The following is a 23,078-nucleotide window of genomic DNA, read 5'->3' as shown; positions in this document are numbered from 1 at the left end:
CTTGGCTTCTGAATGTCCTAGAGAGATCAGGTTTGTTTTAATGTACTCCAACCAGCAGCCCCTACAACCACAAAAAGGAATGGAGTCATTAGCACTTATGGTTTGTAAATGGCACCCAGAATTATGTTGCACGAAGCACAATTTCACATCATTCTGGGTCCATTTGTGTGAAAACAAGGTCCAATCAGGCTGAAACGTTACAAGAAGGTAGAATCTATTGAGTTGTAAGTGATCTGAACATTTCATGATGATCGCACATTCCTATAGGGGGTCAAACCATGTCCCAAAGGTCACCGGGCCTGGTGTCACTTTAAAGAAGTAGTCCAGTTACACCTTTTTGGGCTTATAACTTGGCTTCTGAATATCCTAGAGAGGTCAGGTTTGTTTTAGAGTACTCCAGTTAACAGCCCCCGTTACCACTAAAAGGAATGGAGTCATTAGCACTTATGGTTTTTAAATGGCTCCCAGAATTATGTTGCACGAAGCACAATTTCACATCATTCTGGGTTCATTTGTGTGAAAACAAGGTTCAATCAGGCTGAAACGTTACAGGAAGGTAGAATCTATTGAGTTGTAAGTGATCTGAATGTTTCATGATGATAGCACTTTCCTAAGGGGGTCAAACCATGTCCCAAAGGTCACCGGATCTGGTGTCAATTTAAAGAAGTAGTCCAGTTACACATTTGTGGGCTTATAACTTGGCTTCTGAATGTCCTAGAGAGATCAGGTTTGTTTTAGTATACTCCAATCAACAGCCCCTACAACCACAAAAAGGAATGGAGTCATTAGCACTTATGGTTTTTAAATGGCACCCAGAATTATGTTGCACGAAGCACAATTTCACATCATTCTGGGTCCATTTGTGTGAAAACAAGGTCCAATCAGACTGAAACGTTACAGGAAGGTAGAATCTATTGAGTTGTAAGTGATCTGAACGTTTCATGATGATAGCACTTTCCTAAGGGGGTCAAACCATGTCCCAAAGGTCACCGGATCTGGTGTCACTTTAAAGAAGTAGTCCAGTTACACCTTTGTGGGCTTATAACTTGGCTTCTGAATATCCTAGAGAGATAATGTTTGTTTTAGAGTCCTCCAATTAACAGCCCCCATTACCACTAAAAGGAATGGAGTCATTAGCACTTATGGTTTTTAAATGGCACCCAGAATTATGTTGCATGAAGCACAATTTCACATCATTCTGGGTTCATTTGTGTGAAAACTAGGTCCAATCAGGCTGAAACGTTACAGGAAGGTAGAATCTATTGAGTTGTAAGTTATCTGAACGTTTCATGATGATAGCACTTTCCTAAGGGGGTCAAACCATGTCCCAAAGGTCTCCGGATCTGGTGTCAATTTAAAGAAGTAGTCCAGTTACACATTTGTGGGCTTATAACTTGGCTTCTGAATGTCCTACAGAGATCAGGTTTGTTTTAGTGTACTCCAATCAACAGCCCCTACAACCACAAAAAGGAATGGAGTCATTAGCACTTATGGTTTGTAAATGGCACCCAGAATTATGTTGCACCAAGCACAATTTCACATCATTCTGGGTCCATTTGTGTGAAAACAAGGTCCAATCAGGATGAAACGTTACAAGAAGGTAGAATCTATTGAGTTGTAAGTGATCTGAACGTTTCATGATGATCGCATATTCCTATAGGGGGTCAAACCATGTCCCAAAGGTCACCGGGCCTGCTGTCACTTTAAAGAAGTAGTCCAGTTACACCTTTGTGGGCTTATAACTTGGCTTCTGAATATCCTAGAGAGGTCAGGTTTGTTTTAGAGTACTCCAGGTAACAGCCCCCATTACCACTAAAAGGAATGGAGTCATTAGCACTTATGGTTTTTAAATGGCACCCAGAATTATGTTGCACGAAGCACAATTTCACATCATTCAGGGTTCATTTGTGTGAAAACAAGGTCCAATCAGGCTGAAACGTTACAGGAAGGTAGAATCTATTGAGTTGTAAGTTATCTGAACATTTCATGATGATAGCACTTTCCTAAGGGGGTCAAACCATGTCCCAAAGGTCACCGGATCTGGTGTCAATTTAAAGAAGTAGTCCAGTTACACATTTGTGGGCTTATAACTTGGCTTCTGAATGTCCTACAGAGATCAGGTTTGTTTTAGTATACTCCAATCACCAGACCCTACAACCACAAAAAGGAATGGAGTCATTAGCACTTATGGTTTTTAAATGGCACCCAGAATTATGTCGCACGAAGCACAATTTGACATCATTCTGGGTTCATTTGTGTGAAAACAAGGTACAATCAGGCCGATACGTTACAGGAAGGTAGAATCTATTGAGTTGTAAGTGATCTGAACGTTTCATGATGATAGCACTTTCCTAAGGGGGTCAAACCATGTCCCAAAGGTCACCGGATCTAGTGTCAATTTAAAGAAGTAGTCCAGTTACACATTTGTGGGCTTATAACTTGGCTTCTGAATGTCCTAGAGAGATCAGGTTTGTTTTAATGTACTCCAACCAACAGCCCCTACAACCACAAAAAGGAATGGAGTCATTAGCTCTTATGGTTTGTAAATGGCACCCAGAATTATGTTGCACGAAGCACAATTTCACATCATTCTGGGTCCATTTGTGTGAAAACAAGGTCCAATCAGGCTGAAACGTTACAGGATGGTAGAATCTATTGAGTTGTAAGTTATCTGAACGTTTCATGATGATAGCACTTTCCGAAGGGGGTCAAACCATGTCCCAAAGGTCACCGGATCTGGCATCAATTTAAAGAAGTAGTCCAGTTACACATTTGTGGGCTTATAACTTGGCTTCTGAATGTCCTACAGAGATCAGGTTTGTTTTAGTATACGCCAATCACCAGACCCTACAACCACAAAAAGGAATGGAGTCATTAGCACTTATGGTTTTTAAACGGCACCCAGAATTATGTTGCACGAAGCACAATTTGACATCATTCTTGGTTCATTTGTGTGAAAACAAGGTACAATCAGGCCGAAACGTTACAGGAAGGTAGAATCTATTGAGTTGTAAGTGATCTGAATGTTTCATGATGATAGCACTTTCCTAAGGGGGTCAAACCATGTCCCAAAGGTCACCGGATCTAGTGTCAATTTAAAGAAGTAGTCCTGTTACACATTTGTGGGCTTATAACTTGGCTTCTGAATGTCCTAGAGAGATCAGGTTTGTTTTAATGTACTCCAACCAACAGTCCCTACAACCACAAAAAGGAATGGAGTCATTAGCACTTATGGTTTGTAAATGGCACCCAGAATTATGTTGCACGAAGCACAATTTCACATCTTTCTGGGTCCATTTGTGTGAAAACAAGGTCCAATCAGGCTGAAACGTTACAAGAGGGTAGAATCTATTGAGTTGTAAGTGATTTGAACGTTTCAAGATGATCGAACATTCCTATAGGGGGTAAAACCATGTCCCAAAGGTCACCGGGCCTGGTGTCACTTTAAAGAAGTAGTCCAGTTACACCTTTGTGGGCTTATAACTTGGCTTCTGAATATCCTAGAGAGGTCACGTTTATTTTAGAGTACGCCAATTAACAGCCCCCATTACCACTAAAAGGAATGGAGTCATTAGCACTTATGGTTTTTAAATGGCACCCAGAATTATGTTGCACGAAGCACAATTTCACATCATTCTGGGTTCATTTGTATGAAAACAAGGTCCAATCAGGCTGAAACTTTACAGGAAGGTAGAATCTATTGAGTTGTAAGTGATCTGAACGTTTCATGATGATAGCGCTTTACTGAGGGGGTCAAACCATGTCCCAAAGGTCACCAGATCTGGTGTCAATTTAAAGAAGTAGTCCAGTTACACATTTGTGGGCCTATAACTTGGCTTCTGAATGTCCTAGAGAGATCAGGTTTGTTTTAATGTACTCCATTTAACATCCCCTACAACCACAAAAAGGAATGGAGTCATTAGCACTTATGGTTTTTAAATGGCACCCAGAATTATGTTGCACGAAGCACAATTTCAAATCATTCTGGGTTCATTTGTGTGAAAACAAGGTCCAATCAGGCTGAAACGTTACAGGAAGGTAGAATCTATTGAGTTGTATGTGATCTGAACGTTTCATGATGATAGCACTTTCCTAAGGGGGTCAAACCATGTCCCAAAGGTCACCGGATCTGGTGTCAATTTAAAGAAGTAGTCCAGTTACACATTTGTGGGCTTGTAACTTGGCTTCTGAATGTCCTAGAGAGATCAGGTTTGTTTTAGTGTACGCCAATCAACAGCCCCTACAACCACAAAAAGGAATGGAGTCATTAGCACTTAGGGTTTTTAAATGGCACCCAGAATTATGTTGCACGAAGCACAATTTCACATCATTCTGGGTTCATTTGTGTGAAAACAAGGTCCAATCAGGCTGAAACGTTACAGGAAGGTAGAATCTATTGAGTTGTAAGTTTTCTGAACGTTTCATGATGATGGCACTTTCCTAAGGGGGTCAAACCATGTACCAAAGGTCACCGGATCTAGTGTCACTTTAAAGAAGTGGTCCAGTTACACATTTGTGGGCTTATAACTTGGCTTCTGAATGTCCTAGAGAGATCAGGTTTGTTTTAATGTACTCCAACCAGCAGCCCCTACAACCACAAAAAGGAATGGAGTCATTAGCACTTATGGTTTGTAAATGGCACCCAGAATTATGTTGCACGAAGCACAATTTCACATCATTCTGGGTCCATTTGTGTGAAAACAAGGTCCAATCAGGCTGAAACGTTACAAGAAGGTAGAATCTATTGAGTTGTAAGTGATCTGAACATTTCATGATGATCGCACATTCCTATAGGGGGTCAAACCATGTCCCAAAGGTCACCGGGCCTGGTGTCACTTTAAAGAAGTAGTCCAGTTACACCTTTTTGGGCTTATAACTTGGCTTCTGAATATCCTAGAGAGGTCAGGTTTGTTTTAGAGTACTCCAGTTAACAGCCCCCGTTACCACTAAAAGGAATGGAGTCATTAGCACTTATGGTTTTTAAATGGCTCCCAGAATTATGTTGCACGAAGCACAATTTCACATCATTCTGGGTTCATTTGTGTGAAAACAAGGTTCAATCAGGCTGAAACGTTACAGGAAGGTAGAATCTATTGAGTTGTAAGTGATCTGAATGTTTCATGATGATAGCACTTTCCTAAGGGGGTCAAACCATGTCCCAAAGGTCACCGGATCTGGTGTCAATTTAAAGAAGTAGTCCAGTTACACATTTGTGGGCTTATAACTTGGCTTCTGAATGTCCTAGAGAGATCAGGTTTGTTTTAGTATACTCCAATCAACAGCCCCTACAACCACAAAAAGGAATGGAGTCATTAGCACTTATGGTTTTTAAATGGCACCCAGAATTATGTTGCACGAAGCACAATTTCACATCATTCTGGGTCCATTTGTGTGAAAACAAGGTCCAATCAGACTGAAACGTTACAGGAAGGTAGAATCTATTGAGTTGTAAGTGATCTGAACGTTTCATGATGATAGCACTTTCCTAAGGGGGTCAAACCATGTCCCAAAGGTCACCGGATCTGGTGTCACTTTAAAGAAGTAGTCCAGTTACACCTTTGTGGGCTTATAACTTGGCTTCTGAATATCCTAGAGAGATAATGTTTGTTTTAGAGTCCTCCAATTAACAGCCCCCATTACCACTAAAAGGAATGGAGTCATTAGCACTTATGGTTTTTAAATGGCACCCAGAATTATGTTGCATGAAGCACAATTTCACATCATTCTGGGTTCATTTGTGTGAAAACTAGGTCCAATCAGGCTGAAACGTTACAGGAAGGTAGAATCTATTGAGTTGTAAGTTATCTGAACGTTTCATGATGATAGCACTTTCCTAAGGGGGTCAAACCATGTCCCAAAGGTCTCCGGATCTGGTGTCAATTTAAAGAAGTAGTCCAGTTACACATTTGTGGGCTTATAACTTGGCTTCTGAATGTCCTACAGAGATCAGGTTTGTTTTAGTGTACTCCAATCAACAGCCCCTACAACCACAAAAAGGAATGGAGTCATTAGCACTTATGGTTTGTAAATGGCACCCAGAATTATGTTGCACCAAGCACAATTTCACATCATTCTGGGTCCATTTGTGTGAAAACAAGGTCCAATCAGGATGAAACGTTACAAGAAGGTAGAATCTATTGAGTTGTAAGTGATCTGAACGTTTCATGATGATCGCATATTCCTATAGGGGGTCAAACCATGTCCCAAAGGTCACCGGGCCTGCTGTCACTTTAAAGAAGTAGTCCAGTTACACCTTTGTGGGCTTATAACTTGGCTTCTGAATATCCTAGAGAGGTCAGGTTTGTTTTAGAGTACTCCAGGTAACAGCCCCCATTACCACTAAAAGGAATGGAGTCATTAGCACTTATGGTTTTTAAATGGCACCCAGAATTATGTTGCACGAAGCACAATTTCACATCATTCAGGGTTCATTTGTGTGAAAACAAGGTCCAATCAGGCTGAAACGTTACAGGAAGGTAGAATCTATTGAGTTGTAAGTTATCTGAACATTTCATGATGATAGCACTTTCCTAAGGGGGTCAAACCATGTCCCAAAGGTCACCGGATCTGGTGTCAATTTAAAGAAGTAGTCCAGTTACACATTTGTGGGCTTATAACTTGGCTTCTGAATGTCCTACAGAGATCAGGTTTGTTTTAGTATACTCCAATCACCAGACCCTACAACCACAAAAAGGAATGGAGTCATTAGCACTTATGGTTTTTAAATGGCACCCAGAATTATGTCGCACGAAGCACAATTTGACATCATTCTGGGTTCATTTGTGTGAAAACAAGGTACAATCAGGCCGATACGTTACAGGAAGGTAGAATCTATTGAGTTGTAAGTGATCTGAACGTTTCATGATGATAGCACTTTCCTAAGGGGGTCAAACCATGTCCCAAAGGTCACCGGATCTAGTGTCAATTTAAAGAAGTAGTCCAGTTACACATTTGTGGGCTTATAACTTGGCTTCTGAATGTCCTAGAGAGATCAGGTTTGTTTTAATGTACTCCAACCAACAGCCCCTACAACCACAAAAAGGAATGGAGTCATTAGCTCTTATGGTTTGTAAATGGCACCCAGAATTATGTTGCACGAAGCACAATTTCACATCATTCTGGGTCCATTTGTGTGAAAACAAGGTCCAATCAGGCTGAAACGTTACAGGATGGTAGAATCTATTGAGTTGTAAGTTATCTGAACGTTTCATGATGATAGCACTTTCCGAAGGGGGTCAAACCATGTCCCAAAGGTCACCGGATCTGGCATCAATTTAAAGAAGTAGTCCAGTTACACATTTGTGGGCTTATAACTTGGCTTCTGAATGTCCTACAGAGATCAGGTTTGTTTTAGTATACGCCAATCACCAGACCCTACAACCACAAAAAGGAATGGAGTCATTAGCACTTATGGTTTTTAAACGGCACCCAGAATTATGTTGCACGAAGCACAATTTGACATCATTCTTGGTTCATTTGTGTGAAAACAAGGTACAATCAGGCCGAAACGTTACAGGAAGGTAGAATCTATTGAGTTGTAAGTGATCTGAATGTTTCATGATGATAGCACTTTCCTAAGGGGGTCAAACCATGTCCCAAAGGTCACCGGATCTAGTGTCAATTTAAAGAAGTAGTCCTGTTACACATTTGTGGGCTTATAACTTGGCTTCTGAATGTCCTAGAGAGATCAGGTTTGTTTTAATGTACTCCAACCAACAGTCCCTACAACCACAAAAAGGAATGGAGTCATTAGCACTTATGGTTTGTAAATGGCACCCAGAATTATGTTGCACGAAGCACAATTTCACATCTTTCTGGGTCCATTTGTGTGAAAACAAGGTCCAATCAGGCTGAAACGTTACAAGAAGGTAGAATCTATTGAGTAGTAAGTGATCTGAACATTTCATGATGATCGCACATTCCTATAGGGGGTCAAACCATGTCCCAAAGGTCACCGGGCCTGGTGTCACTTTAAAGAAGTAGTCCAGTTACACCTTTTTGGGCTTATAACTTGGCTTCTGAATATCCTAGAGAGGTCAGGTTTGTTTTAGTGTACTCCAATTAACAGCCCCCATTACCACTAAAAGGAATGGAGTCATTAGCACTTATGGTTTTTAAATGGCACCCAGAATTATGTTGCACGAAGCACAATTTCACATCATTCTGGGTTCATTTGTGTGAAAACAAGGTTCAGTCAGGCTGAAACGTTACAGGAAGGTAGAATCTATTGAATTGTAAGTGATCTGAACGTTTCATGATGATAGCACATTCCTAAGGGGGTCAAACCATGTCCCAAAGGTCACCGGATCTGGTGTCAATTTAAAGAAGTAGTCCAGTTACACCTTTGTGGGCTTATAACTAGGCTTCTGAATATCCTAGAGAGGTCAGGTTTGTTTTAGAGTACTCCAATTAACAGCCCCCATTACCACTAAAAGGAATGGAGTCATTAGCACTTATGGTTTTTAAATGGCACCCAGAATTATGTTGCACGAAGCACAATTTCACATCATTCTGGGTTCATTTGTGTGAAAACAAGGTCCAATCAGGCTGAAACGTTACAGGAAGGTAGAATCTATTGAGTTGTAAGTGATCTGAACCTTTCATGATGATAGCACTTTCCTAAGGGGGTCAAACCATGTCCCAAAGGTCACCGGATCTGGTGTCAATTTAAAGAAGTAGTCCAGTTACATATTTGTGGGCTTATACTTGGCTTCTGAATGTCCTAGAGAGATCAGGTTTGTTTTAGTGTACTCCAATCAACAGCCCCTACAACCACAAAAAGGAATGGAGTCATTAGCACTTATGGTTTGTAAATGGCACCCAGAATTATGTTGCACGAAGCACAATTTCACATCATTCTGGGTCCTTTTGTGTGAAAACAAGGTCCAATCAGGCTGAAATGTTACAAGAAGGTAGAATCTATTGAGTTGTAAGTGATCTGAACGTTTCAAGATGATCGCACATTCCTATAGGGGGTAAAACCATGTCCCAAAGGTCACCGGGCCTGGTGTCACTTTAAAGAAGTAGTCCAGTTACACCTTTGTGGGCTTATAACTTGGCTTCTGAATATCCTAGAGAGGTCAGGTTTGTTTTAGAGTACTCCAATTAACAGCCCCCATTACCACTAAAAGGAATGGAGTCATTAGCACTTATGGTTTTTAAATGGCACCCAGAATTATGTTGCACGAAGCACAATTTCACATCATTCTGGGTTCATTTGTGTGAAAACAAGGTCCAATCAGGCAGAAACGTTACAGGAAGGTAGAATCTATTGAGTTGTAAGTTATCTGAATGTTTCATGATGATAGCACTTTCCTAAGGGGGTCAAACCATGTCCCAAAGGTCACCGGATCTGGTGTCAATTTAAAGTAGTCCAGTTACACATTTGTGGGCTTATAACTTGGCTTCTGAATGTCCTAGAGAGATCAGGTTTGTTTTAGTATACTCCAATCAACAGACCCTACAACCACAAAAAGGAATGGAGTCATTAGCACTTATGGTTTTTAAATGGCACCCAGTTTTATGTTGCACGAAGCACAATTTGACATCATTCTGGGTTCATTTGTATGAAAACAAGGTACAATCAGGCCGAAACGTTACAGGAAGGTAGAATCTATTGAGTTGTAAGTGATCTGAACGTTTCATGATGATAGCACTTTCCTAAGGGGGTCAAACCATGTCCCAAAGGTCACCGGATCTAGTGTCAATTTAAAGAAGTAGTCCAGTTACACATTTGTGGGCTTATAACTTGGCTTCTGAATATCCTAGAGAGATCAGGTTTGTTTTAGTGTACTCCAATCAACAGCCCCTACAACCACAAAAAGGAATGGAGTCATTAGCACTTATGGTTTGTAAATGGCACCCAGAATTATGTTGCACGAAGCATAATTTCACATCATTCTGGGTCCATTTGTGTGAAAACAAGGTCCAATCAGGCTGAAACGTTACAAGAAGGTAGAATCTATTGAGTAGTAAGTGATCTGAACATTTCATGATGATCGCACATTCCTATAGGGGGTCAAACCATGTCCCAAAGGTCACCGGATCTGGTGTCACTTTAAAGAAGTAGTCCAGTTACACCTTTGTGGGCTTATAACTTGGCTTCTGAATATCCTAGAGAGGTCAGGTTTGTTTTAGAGTACTCTAATTAACAGCCCCCATTACCTCTAAAAGGAAAGGAGTCATTAGCACTTTTGGTTTTTAAATGGCACCCAGAATTATGTTGCACGAAGCACAATTTCACATCATTCTGGGTTCATTTGTGTGAAAACAAGGTCCAATCAGGCTGAAACGTTACAAGAAGGTAGAATCTATTGAGTTGTAAGTGATCTGAACGTTTCATGATGATAACACTTTCCTAAGGGGGTCAAACCATGTCCCAAAGGTCACCGGATCTGGTGTCAATTTAAAGAAGTAGTCCAGTTACACATTTGTGTGCTTATAACTTGGCTTCTGAATGTCCTAGAGAGATCAGGTTTGTTTTAGTGTACTCCAATCAACAGCCCCTACAACCTCAAAAAGGAATGGAGTCATTAGCACTTATGGTTTTTAAATGGCACCCAGAATTATGTTGCACGAAGCACAATTTCACATCATTCTGGGTCCATTTGTGTGAAAACAAGGTCCAATCAGGCTGAAACGTTACAAGAAGGTAGAATCTATTGAGTTGTAAGTGATCTGAACGTTTCATGATGATCGCACATTCTTATAGGGGGTCAAACCATGTCCCAAAGGTCACCGGGCCTGGTGTCACTTTAAAGAAGTAGTCCAGTTACACCTTTGTGGGCTTATAACTTGGCTTCTGAATATCCTAGAGAGGTCAGGTTTGTTTTAGAGTACTCCAATTAACAGCCCCCATTACCACTAAAAGGAATGGAGTCATTAGCACTTATGGTTTTTAAATGGCACCCAGAATTATGTTGCACGAAGCACAATTTCACATCATTCTGGGTTCATTTGCATGAAAACAAGGTCCAATCAGGCTGAAACTTTACAGGAAGGTAGAATCTATTGAGTTGTAAGTGATCTGAACTTTTCATGATGATAGCACTTTCCTAAGGGGGTCAAACCATGTCCCAAAGCTCACCGGATCTGGTGTCAATTTAAAGAAGTAGTCCAGTTACATATTTGTGGGCTTATACTTGGCTTCTGAATGTCCTAGAGAGATCAGGTTTGTTTTAGTGTACTCCAATAAACAGCCCCTACAACCACAAAAAGGAATGGAGTCATTAGCACTTATGGTTTGTAAATGGCACCCAGAATTATGTTGCACAACGCACAATTTCACATCATTCTGGGTCCATTTGTGTGAAAACAAGGTCCAATCAGGCTGAAACGTTACAAGAAGGTAGAATCTATTGAGTTGTAAGTGATCTGAACGTTTCAAGATGATCGCACATTCCTATAGGGGGTAAAACCATGTCCCAAAGGTCACCGGGCCTGGTGTCACTTTAAAGAAGTAGTCCAGTTACAACTTTGTGGGCTTATAACTTGGCTTCTGAATATCCTAGAGAGGTCAGGTTTGTTTTAGAGTACTCCAATTAACAGCCCCCATTACCACTAAAAGGAATGGAGTCATTAGCACTTATGGTTTTTAAATGGCACCCAGAATTATGTTGCACGAAGCACAATTTCACATCATTCTGGGTTCATTTGTGTGAAAACAAGGTCCAATCAGGCAGAAACGTTACAGGAAGGTAGAATCTATTGAGTTGTAAGTTATCTGAACGTTTCATGATGATAGCACTTTCCTAAGGCGGTCAAACCATGTCCCAAAGGTCACCGGATCTGGTGTCAATTTAAAGAAGTAGTCCAGTTACACATTTGTGGGCTTATAACTTGGCTTCTGAATGTCCTAGAGAGATCAGGTTTAATTTAGTATACTCCAATCAACAGACCCTACAACCACAAAAAGGAATGGAGTCATTAGCACTTATGGTTTTTAAATGGCACCCAGAATTATGTTGCACGAAGCACAATTTCACATCATTCTGGGTCCATTTGTATGAAAACAAGGTCCAATCAGGCTGAAACGTTACAAGAAGGTAGAATCTATTCAGTTGTAAGTGATCTGAACGTTTTAAGATGATCGCACATTCCTATAGGGGGTAAAACCATGTCCCAAAGGTCACCGAGCCTGGTGTCACTTTAAAGAAGTAGTCCAGTTACACCTTTGTGGGCTTATAACTTGGCTTCTGAATATCCTAGAGAGGTCAGGTTTGTTTTAGAGTACTCCAATTAACAGCCCCCATTACCACTAAAAGGAATGGAGTCATTAGCACTTATGGTTTTTAAATGGCACCCAGAATTATGTTGCACGAAGCACAATTTCACATCATTCTGGGTTCATTTGTGTGAAAACAAGGTCCAGTCAGGCTGAAACGTTACAGGAAGGTAGAATCTATTGAGTTGTAAGTTATCTGAACGTTTCATGATGATAGCACTTTCCTAAGGGGGTCAAACCATGTCCCAAAGGTCACCGGATCTGGTGTCAATTTAAAGAAGTAGTCCAGTTACACATTTGTGGGCTTATAACTTGGCTTCTGAATGTCCTAGAGAGATCAGGTTTGTTTTAGTATACTCCAATCAACAGACCCTACAACCACAAAAAGGAATGGAGTCATTAGCACTTATGGTTTTTAAATGGCACCCAGTTTTATGTTGCACGAAGCACAATTTGACATCATTCTGGGTTCATTTGTATGAAAACAAGGTACAATCAGGCCGAAACGTTACAGGAAGGTAGAATCTATTGAGTTGTAAGTGATCTGAACGTTTCATGATGATAGCACTTTCCTAAGGGGGTCAAACCATGTCCCAAAGGTCACCGGATCTAGTGTCAATTTAAAGAAGTAGTCCAGTTACACATTTGTGGGCTTATAACTTGGCTTCTGAATATCCTAGAGAGATCAGGTTTGTTTTAGTGTACTCCAATCAACAGCCCCTACAACCACAAAAAGGAATGGAGTCATTAGCACTTATGGTTTGTAAATGGCACCCAGAATTATGTTGCACGAAGCATAATTTCACATCATTCTGGGTCCATTTGTGTGAAAACAAGGTCCAATCAGGCTGAAACGTTACAAGAAGGTAGAATCTATTGAGTAGTAAGTGATCTGAACATTTCATGATGATCGCACATTCCTATAGGGGGTCAAACCATGTCCCAAAGGTCACCGGATCTGGTGTCACTTTAAAGAAGTAGTCCAGTTACACCTTTGTGGGCTTATAACTTGGCTTCTGAATATCCTAGAGAGGTCAGGTTTGTTTTAGAGTACTCTAATTAACAGCCCCCATTACCTCTAAAAGGAAAGGAGTCATTAGCACTTTTGGTTTTTAAATGGCACCCAGAATTATGTTGCACGAAGCACAATTTCACATCATTCTGGGTTCATTTGTGTGAAAACAAGGTCCAATCAGGCTGAAACGTTACAAGAAGGTAGAATCTATTGAGTTGTAAGTGATCTGAACGTTTCATGATGATAACACTTTCCTAAGGGGGTCAAACCATGTCCCAAAGGTCACCGGATCTGGTGTCAATTTAAAGAAGTAGTCCAGTTACACATTTGTGTGCTTATAACTTGGCTTCTGAATGTCCTAGAGAGATCAGGTTTGTTTTAGTGTACTCCAATCAACAGCCCCTACAACCTCAAAAAGGAATGGAGTCATTAGCACTTATGGTTTTTAAATGGCACCCAGAATTATGTTGCACGAAGCACAATTTCACATCATTCTGGGTCCATTTGTGTGAAAACAAGGTCCAATCAGGCTGAAACGTTACAAGAAGGTAGAATCTATTGAGTTGTAAGTGATCTGAACGTTTCATGATGATCGCACATTCTTATAGGGGGTCAAACCATGTCCCAAAGGTCACCGGGCCTGGTGTCACTTTAAAGAAGTAGTCCAGTTACACCTTTGTGGGCTTATAACTTGGCTTCTGAATATCCTAGAGAGGTCAGGTTTGTTTTAGAGTACTCCAATTAACAGCCCCCATTACCACTAAAAGGAATGGAGTCATTAGCACTTATGGTTTTTAAATGGCACCCAGAATTATGTTGCACGAAGCACAATTTCACATCATTCTGGGTTCATTTGCATGAAAACAAGGTCCAATCAGGCTGAAACTTTACAGGAAGGTAGAATCTATTGAGTTGTAAGTGATCTGAACTTTTCATGATGATAGCACTTTCCTAAGGGGGTCAAACCATGTCCCAAAGCTCACCGGATCTGGTGTCAATTTAAAGAAGTAGTCCAGTTACATATTTGTGGGCTTATACTTGGCTTCTGAATGTCCTAGAGAGATCAGGTTTGTTTTAGTGTACTCCAATAAACAGCCCCTACAACCACAAAAAGGAATGGAGTCATTAGCACTTATGGCTTGTAAATGGCACCCAGAATTATGTTGCACAACGCACAATTTCACATCATTCTGGGTCCATTTGTGTGAAAACAAGGTCCAATCAGGCTGAAACGTTACAAGAAGGTAGAATCTATTGAGTTGTAAGTGATCTGAACGTTTCAAGATGATCGCACATTCCTATAGGGGGTAAAACCATGTCCCAAAGGTCACCGGGCCTGGTGTCACTTTAAAGAAGTAGTCCAGTTACAACTTTGTGGGCTTATAACTTGGCTTCTGAATATCCTAGAGAGGTCAGGTTTGTTTTAGAGTACTCCAATTAACAGCCCCCATTACCACTAAAAGGAATGGAGTCATTAGCACTTATGGTTTTTAAATGGCACCCAGAATTATGTTGCACGAAGCACAATTTCACATCATTCTGGGTTCATTTGTGTGAAAACAAGGTCCAATCAGGCAGAAACGTTACAGGAAGGTAGAATCTATTGAGTTGTAAGTTATCTGAACGTTTCATGATGATAGCACTTTCCTAAGGCGGTCAAACCATGTCCCAAAGGTCACCGGATCTGGTGTCAATTTAAAGAAGTAGTCCAGTTACACATTTGTGGGCTTATAACTTGGCTTCTGAATGTCCTAGAGAGATCAGGTTTAATTTAGTATACTCCAATCAACAGACCCTACAACCACAAAAAGGAATGGAGTCATTAGCACTTATGGTTTTTAAATGGCACCCAGAATTATGTTGCACGAAGCACAATTTCACATCATTCTGGGTCCATTTGTATGAAAACAAGGTCCAATCAGGCTGAAACGTTACAAGAAGGTAGAATCTATTCAGTTGTAAGTGATCTGAACGTTTTAAGATGATCGCACATTCCTATAGGGGGTAAAACCATGTCCCAAAGGTCACCGAGCCTGGTGTCACTTTAAAGAAGTAGTCCAGTTACACCTTTGTGGGCTTATAACTTGGCTTCTGAATATCCTAGAGAGGTCAGGTTTGTTTTAGAGTACTCCAATTAACAGCCCCCATTACCACTAAAAGGAATGGAGTCATTAGCACTTATGGTTTTTAAATGGCACCCAGAATTATGTTGCACGAAGCACAATTTCACATCATTCTGGGTTCATTTGTGTGAAAACAAGGTCCAGTCAGGCTGAAACGTTACAGGAAGGTAGAATCTATTGAGTTGTAAGTTATCTGAACATTTCATGATGATAGCACTTTCCTAAGGGGGTCAAACCATGTCCCAAAGGTCACCGGATCTGGTGTCAATTTAAAGAAGTAGTCCAGTTACACATTTGTGGGCTTATAACTTGGCTTCTGAATGTCCTACAGAGATCAGGTTTGTTTTAGTATACTCCAATCACCAGACCCTACAACCACAAAAAGGAATGGAGTCATTAGCACTTATGGTTTTTAAATGGCACCCAGAATTATGTTGCACGAAGCACAATTTGACATCATTCTGGGTTCATTTGTGTGAAAACAAGGTACAATCAGGCCGAAACGTTACAGGAAGGTAGAATCTATTGAGTTGTAAGTGATCTGAACGTTTCATGATGATAGCATTTTCCTAAGGGGGTCAAACCATGTCCCAAAGGTCACCGGATCTAGTGTCAATTTAAAGAAGTAGTCCAGTTACACATTTGTGGGCTTATAACTTGGCTTCTGAATGTCCTAGAGAGATCAGGTTTGTTTTAATGTACTCCAACCAACAGCCCCTACAACCACAAAAAGGAATGGAGTCATTAGCACTTATGGTTTGTAAATGGCACCCAGAATTATGTTGCACGAAGCACAATTTCACATCATTCTGGGTTCATTTGTGTGAAAACAAGGTACAATCAGGCCGAAACGTTACAGGAAGGTAGAATCTATTGAGTTGTAAGTGATCTGAACGTTTCATGATGATAGCACTTTCCTAAGGGGGTCAAACCATGTCCCAAAGGTCACCGGATCTAGTGTCAATTTAAAGAAGTAGTCCAGTTACACATTTGTGGGCTTATAACTTGGCTTCTGAATGTCCTAGAGAGATCAGGTTTGTTTTAATGTACTCCAACCAACAGCCCCTACAACCACAAAAAGGAATGGAGTCATTAGCACTTATGGTTTGTAAATGGCACCCAGAATTATGTTGCACGAAGCACAATTTCACATCATTCTGGGTCCATTTGTGTGAAAACAAGGTCCAATCAGGCTGAAACGTTACAAGAAGGTAGAATCTATTGAGTAGTAAGTGATCTGAACATTTCATGATGATCGCACATTCCTATAGGGGGTCAAACCATGTCCCAAAGGTCACCGGGCCTGGTGTCACTTTAAAGAAGTAGTCCAGTTACACCTTTTTGGGCTTATAACTTGGCTTCTGAATATCCTAGAGAGGTCAGGTTTGTTTTAGAGTACTCCAATTAACAGCCCCCATTACCACTAAAAGGAATGGAGTCATTAGCACTTATGGTTTTTAAATGGCACCCAGAATTATGTTGCACGAAGCACAATTTCACATCATTCTGGGTTCATTTGTGTGAAAACAAGGTTCAGTCGGGCTGAAACGTTACAGGAAGGTAGAATCTATTGAATTGTAAGTGATCTGAACGTTTCATGATGATAGCACTTTCCTAAGGGGGTCAAACCATGTCCCAAAGGTCACCGGATCTGGTGTCAATTTAAAGTAGTAGTCCAGTTACACCTTTGTGGGCTTATAACTAGGCTTCTGAATATCCTAGAGAGGTCAGGTTTGTTTTAGAGTACTCCAATTAACAGCCCCCATTACCACTAAAAGGAATGGAGTCATTAGCACTTATGGTTTTTAAATGGCACCCAGAATTATGTTGCACGAAGCACAATTTCACATCATTCTGGGTTCATTTGTGTGAAAACAAGGTCCAATCAGGCTGAAACGTTACAGGAAGGTAGAATCTATTGAGTTGTAAGTGATCTGAACCTTTCATGATGATAGCACTTTCCTAAGGGGGTCAAACCATGTCCCAAAGGTCACCGGATCTGGTGTCAATTTAAAGAAGTAGTCCAGTTACATATTTGTGGGCTTATACTTGGCTTCTGAATGTCCTAGAGAGATCAGGTTTGTTTTAGTGTACTCCAATCAACAGCCCCTACAACCACAAAAAGGAATGGAGTCATTAGCACTTATGGTTTGTAAATGGCACCCAGAATTATGTTGCACGAAGCACAATTTCACATCATTCTGGGTCCTTTTGTGTGAAAACAAGGTCCAATCAGGCTGAAATGTTACAAGAAGGTAGAATCTATTGAGTTGTAAGTGATCTGAACATTTCAAGATGATCGCACATTCCTATAGGGGGTAAAACCATGTCCCAAAGGTCACCGGGCCTGGTGTCACTTTAAAGAAGTAGTCCAGTTACACCTTTGTGGGCTTATAACTTGGCTTCTGAATATCCTAGAGAGGTCAGGTTTGTTTTAGAGTACTCCAATTAACAGCCCCCATTACCACTAAAAGGAATGGAGTCATTAGCACTTATGGTTTTTAAATGGCACACAGAATTATGTTGCACGAAGCACAATTTCACATCATTCTGGGTTCATTTGTGTAAAAACAAGGTCCAATCAGGCAGAAACGTTACAGGAAGGTAGAATCTATTGAGTTGTAAGTTATCTGAATGTTTCATGATGATAGCACTTTCCTAAGGGGGTCAAACCATGTCCCAAAGGTCACCGGATCTGGTGTCAATTTAAAGAAGTAGTCCAGTTACACATTTGTGGGCTTATAACTTGGCTTCTGAATGTCCTAGAGAGATCCGGTTTGTTTTAGTATACTCCAATCAACAGACCCTACAACCACAAAAAGGAATGGAGTCATTAGCACTTATGGTTTTTAAATGGCACCCAGTTTTATGTTGCACGAAGCACAATTTGACATCATTCTGGGTTCATTTGTGTGAAAACAAGGTACAATCAGGCCGAAACGTTACAGGAAGGTAGAATCTATTGAGTTGTAAGTGATCTGAACGTTTCATGATGATAGCACTTTCCTAAGGGGGTCAAACCATGTCCCAAAGGTCACCGGATCTAGTGTCAATTTAAAGAAGTAGTCCAGTTACACATTTGTGGGCTTATAACTTGGCTTCTGAATGTCCTAGAGAGATCAGGTTTGTTTTAATGTACTCCAACCAACAGCCCCTACAACCACAAAAAGGAATGGAGTCATTAGCACTTATGGTTTGTAAATGGCACCCAGAATTATGTTGCACGAAGCACAATTTCACATCATTCTGGGTCCATTTGTGTGAAAACAAGGTCCAATCAGGCTGAAACGTTACAAGAAGGTAGAATCTATTGAGTAGTAAGTGATCTGAACATTTCATGATGATCGCACATTCCTATAGGGGGTCAAACCATGTCCCAAAGGTCACCGGGCCTGGTGTCACTTTAAAGAAGTAGTCCAGTTACACCTTTTTGGGCTTATAACTTGGCTTCTGAATATCCTAGAGAGGTCAGGTTTGTTTTAGAGTACTCCAATTAACAGCCCCCATTACCACTAAAAGGAATGGAGTCATTAGCACTTATGGTTTTTAAATGGCACCCAGAATTATGTTGCACGAAGCACAATTTCACATCATTCTGGGTTCATTTGTGTGAAAACAAGGTTCAGTCAGGCTGAAACGTTACAGGAAGGTAGAATCTATTGAATTGTAAGTGATCTGAACGTTTCATGATGATAGCACTTTCCTAAGGGGGTCAAACCATATCCCAAAGGTCACCGGATCTGGTGTCAATTTAAAGTAGTAGTCCAGTTACACCTTTGTGGGCTTATAACTAGGCTTCTGAATATCCTAGAGAGGTCAGGTTTGTTTTAGAGTACTCCAATTAACAGCCCCCATTACCACTAAAAGGAATGGAGTCATTAGCACTTATGGTTTTTAAATGGCACCCAGAATTATGTTGCACGAAGCACAATTTCACATCATTCTGGGTTCATTTGTGTGAAAACAAGGTCCAATCAGGCTGAAACGTTACAGGAAGGTAGAATCTATTGAGTTGTAAGTGATCTGAACCTTTCATGATGATAGCACTTTCCTAAGGGGGTCAAACCATGTCCCAAAGGTCACCGGATCTGGTGTCAATTTAAAGAAGTAGTCCAGTTACATATTTGTGGGCTTATACTTGGCTTCTGAATGTCCTAGAGAGATCAGGTTTGTTTTAGTGTACTCCAATCAACAGCCCCTACAACCACAAAAAGGAATGGAGTCATTAGCACTTATGGTTTGTAAATGGCACCCAGAATTATGTTGCACGAAGCACAATTTCACATCATTCTGGGTCCTTTTGTGTGAAAACAAGGTCCAATCAGGCTGAAATGTTACAAGAAGGTAGAATCTATTGAGTTGTAAGTGATCTGAACATTTCAAGATGATCGCACATTCCTATAGGGGGTCAAACCATGTCCCAAAGGTCACCGGGCCTGGTGTCACTTTAAAGAAGTAGTCCAGTTACACCTTTTTGGGCTTATAACTTGGCTTCTGAATATCCTAGAGAGGTCAGGTTTGTTTTAGAGTACTCCAATTAACAGCCCCCATTACCACTAAAAGGAATGGAGTCATTAGCACTTATGGTTTTTAAATGGCACCCAGAATTATGTTGCACGAAGCACAATTTCACATCATTCTGGGTTCATTTGTGTGAAAACAAGGTTCAGTCAGGCTGAAACGTTACAGGAAGGTAGAATCTATTGAATTGTAAGTGATCTGAACGTTTCATGATGATAGCACTTTCCTAAGGGGGTCAAACCATGTCCCAAAGGTCACCGGATCTGGTGTCAATTTAAAGTAGTAGTCCAGTTACACCTTTGTGGGCTTATAACTAGGCTTCTGAATATCCTAGAGAGGTCAGGTTTGTTTTAGAGTACTCCAATTAACAGCCCCCATTACCACTAAAAGGAATGGAGTCATTAGCACTTATGGTTTTTAAATGGCACCCAGAATTATGTTGCACGAAGCACAATTTCACATCATTCTGGGTTCATTTGTGTGAAAACAAGGTCCAATCAGGCTGAAACGTTACAGGAAGGTAGAATCTATTGAGTTGTAAGTGATCTGAACCTTTCATGATGATAGCACTTTCCTAAGGGGGTCAAACCATGTCCCAAAGGTCACCGGATCTGGTGTCAATTTAAAGAAGTAGTCCAGTTACATATTTGTGGGCTTATACTTGGCTTCTGAATGTCCTAGAGAGATCAGGTTTGTTTTAGTGTACTCCAATCAACAGCCCCTACAACCACAAAAAGGAATGGAGTCATTAGCACTTATGGTTTGTAAATGGCACCCAGAATTATGTTGCACGAAGCACAATTTCACATCATTCTGGGTCCTTTTGTGTGAAAACAAGGTCCAATCAGGCTGAAATGTTACAAGAAGGTAGAATCTATTGAGTTGTAAGTGATCTGAACATTTCAAGATGATCGCACATTCCTATAGGGGGTAAAACCATGTCCCAAAGGTCACCGGGCCTGGTGTCACTTTAAAGAAGTAGTCCAGTTACACCTTTGTGGGCTTATAACTTGGCTTCTGAATATCCTAGAGAGGTCAGGTTTGTTTTAGAGTACTCCAATTAACAGCCCCCATTACCACTAAAAGGAATGGAGTCATTAGCACTTATGGTTTTTAAATGGCACACAGAATTATGTTGCACGAAGCACAATTTCACATCATTCTGGGTTCATTTGTGTAAAAACAAGGTCCAATCAGGCAGAAACGTTACAGGAAGGTAGAATCTATTGAGTTGTAAGTTATCTGAATGTTTCATGATGATAGCACTTTCCTAAGGGGGTCAAACCATGTCCCAAAGGTCACCGGATCTAGTGTCAATTAAAAGAAGTAGTCCAGTTACACATTTGTGGGCTTGTAACTTGGCTTCTGAATGTCCTAGAGAGATCAGGTTTGTTTTAGTATACTCCAATCAACAGACCCTACAACCACAAAAAGGAATGGAGTCATTAGCACTTATGGTTTTTAAATGGCACCCAGTTTTATGTTGCACGAAGCACAATTTGACATCATTCTGGGTTCATTTGTGTGAAAACAAGGTACAATCAGGCCGAAACGTTACAGGAAGGTAGAATCTATTGAGTTGTAAGTGATCTGAACTTTTCATGATGATAGCACTTTCCTAAGGGGGTCAAACCATGTCCCAAAGGTCACCGGATCTAGTGTCAATTTAAAGAAGTAGTCCAGTTACACATTTGTGGGCTTATAACTTGGCTTCTGAATGTCCTAGAGAGATCAGGTTTGTTTTAATGTACTCCAACCAACAGCCCCTACAACCACAAAAAGGAATGGAGTCATTAGCACTTATGGTTTGTAAATGGCACCCAGAATTATGTTGCACGAAGCACAATTTCACATCATTCTGGGTCCATTTGTGTGAAAACAAGGTCCAATCAGGCTGAAACGTTACAAGAAGGTAGAATCTATTGAGTAGTAAGTGATCTGAACATTTCATGATGATCGCACATTCCTATAGGGGGTCAAACCATGTCCCAAAGGTCACCGGGCCTGGTGTCACTTTAAAGAAGTAGTCCAGTTACACCTTTTTGGGCTTATAACTTGGCTTCTGAATATCCTAGAGAGGTCAGGTTTATTTTTAGAGTACTCCAATTAACAGCCCCCATTACCACTAAAAGGAATGGAGTCATTAGCACTTATGGTTTTTAAATGGCACCCAGAATTATGTTGCACGAAGCACAATTTCACATCATTCTGGGTTCATTTGTGTGAAAACAAGGTTCAGTCAGGCTGAAACGTTACAGGAAGGTAGAATCTATTGAATTGTAAGTGATCTGAACGTTTCATGATGATAGCACTTTCCTAAGGGGGTCAAACCATGTCCCAAAAGTCACCGGATCTGGTGTCAATTTAAAGTAGTAGTCCAGTTACACCTTTGTGGGCTTATAACTAGGCTTCTGAATATCCTAGAGAGGTCAGGTTTGTTTTAGAGTACTCCAATTAACAGCCCCCATTACCACTAAAAGGAATGGAGTCATTAGCACTTATGGTTTTTAAATGGCACCCAGAATTATGTTGCACGAAGCACAATTTCACATCATTCTGGGTTCATTTGTGTGAAAACAAGGTCCAATCAGGCTGAAACGTTACAGGAAGGTAGAATCTATTGAGTTGTAAGTGATCTGAACCTTTCATGATGATAGCACTTTCCTAAAGGGGTCAAACCATGTCCCAAAGGTCACCGGATCTGGTGTCAATTTAAAGAAGTAGTCCAGTTACATATTTGTGGGCTTATACTTGGCTTCTGAATGTCCTAGAGAGATCAGGTTTGTTTTAGTGTACTCCAATCAACAGCCCCTACAACCACAAAAAGGAATGGAGTCATTAGCACTTATGGTTTGTAAATGGCACCCAGAATTATGTTGCACGAAGCACAATTTCACATCATTCTGGGTCCTTTTGTGTGAAAACAAGGTCCAATCAGGCTGAAATGTTACAAGAAGGTAGAATCTATTGAGTTGTAAGTGATCTGAACATTTCAAGATGATCGCACATTCCTATAGGGGGTAAAACCATGTCCCAAAGGTCACCGGGCCTGGTGTCACTTTAAAGAAGTAGTCCAGTTACACCTTTGTGGGCTTATAACTTGGCTTCTGAATATCCTAGAGAGGTCAGGTTTGTTTTAGAGTACTCCAATTAACAGCCCCCATTACCACTAAAAGGAATGGAGTCATTAGCACTT

Source organism: Nothobranchius furzeri, chromosome 16, assembly GCF_043380555.1.
Source record: "Nothobranchius furzeri strain GRZ-AD chromosome 16, NfurGRZ-RIMD1, whole genome shotgun sequence".
In the NCBI taxonomy this organism is placed as follows: Eukaryota; Metazoa; Chordata; class Actinopteri; order Cyprinodontiformes; family Nothobranchiidae; genus Nothobranchius; species Nothobranchius furzeri.
Note: the sequence above shows the minus strand (reverse complement) of the source record.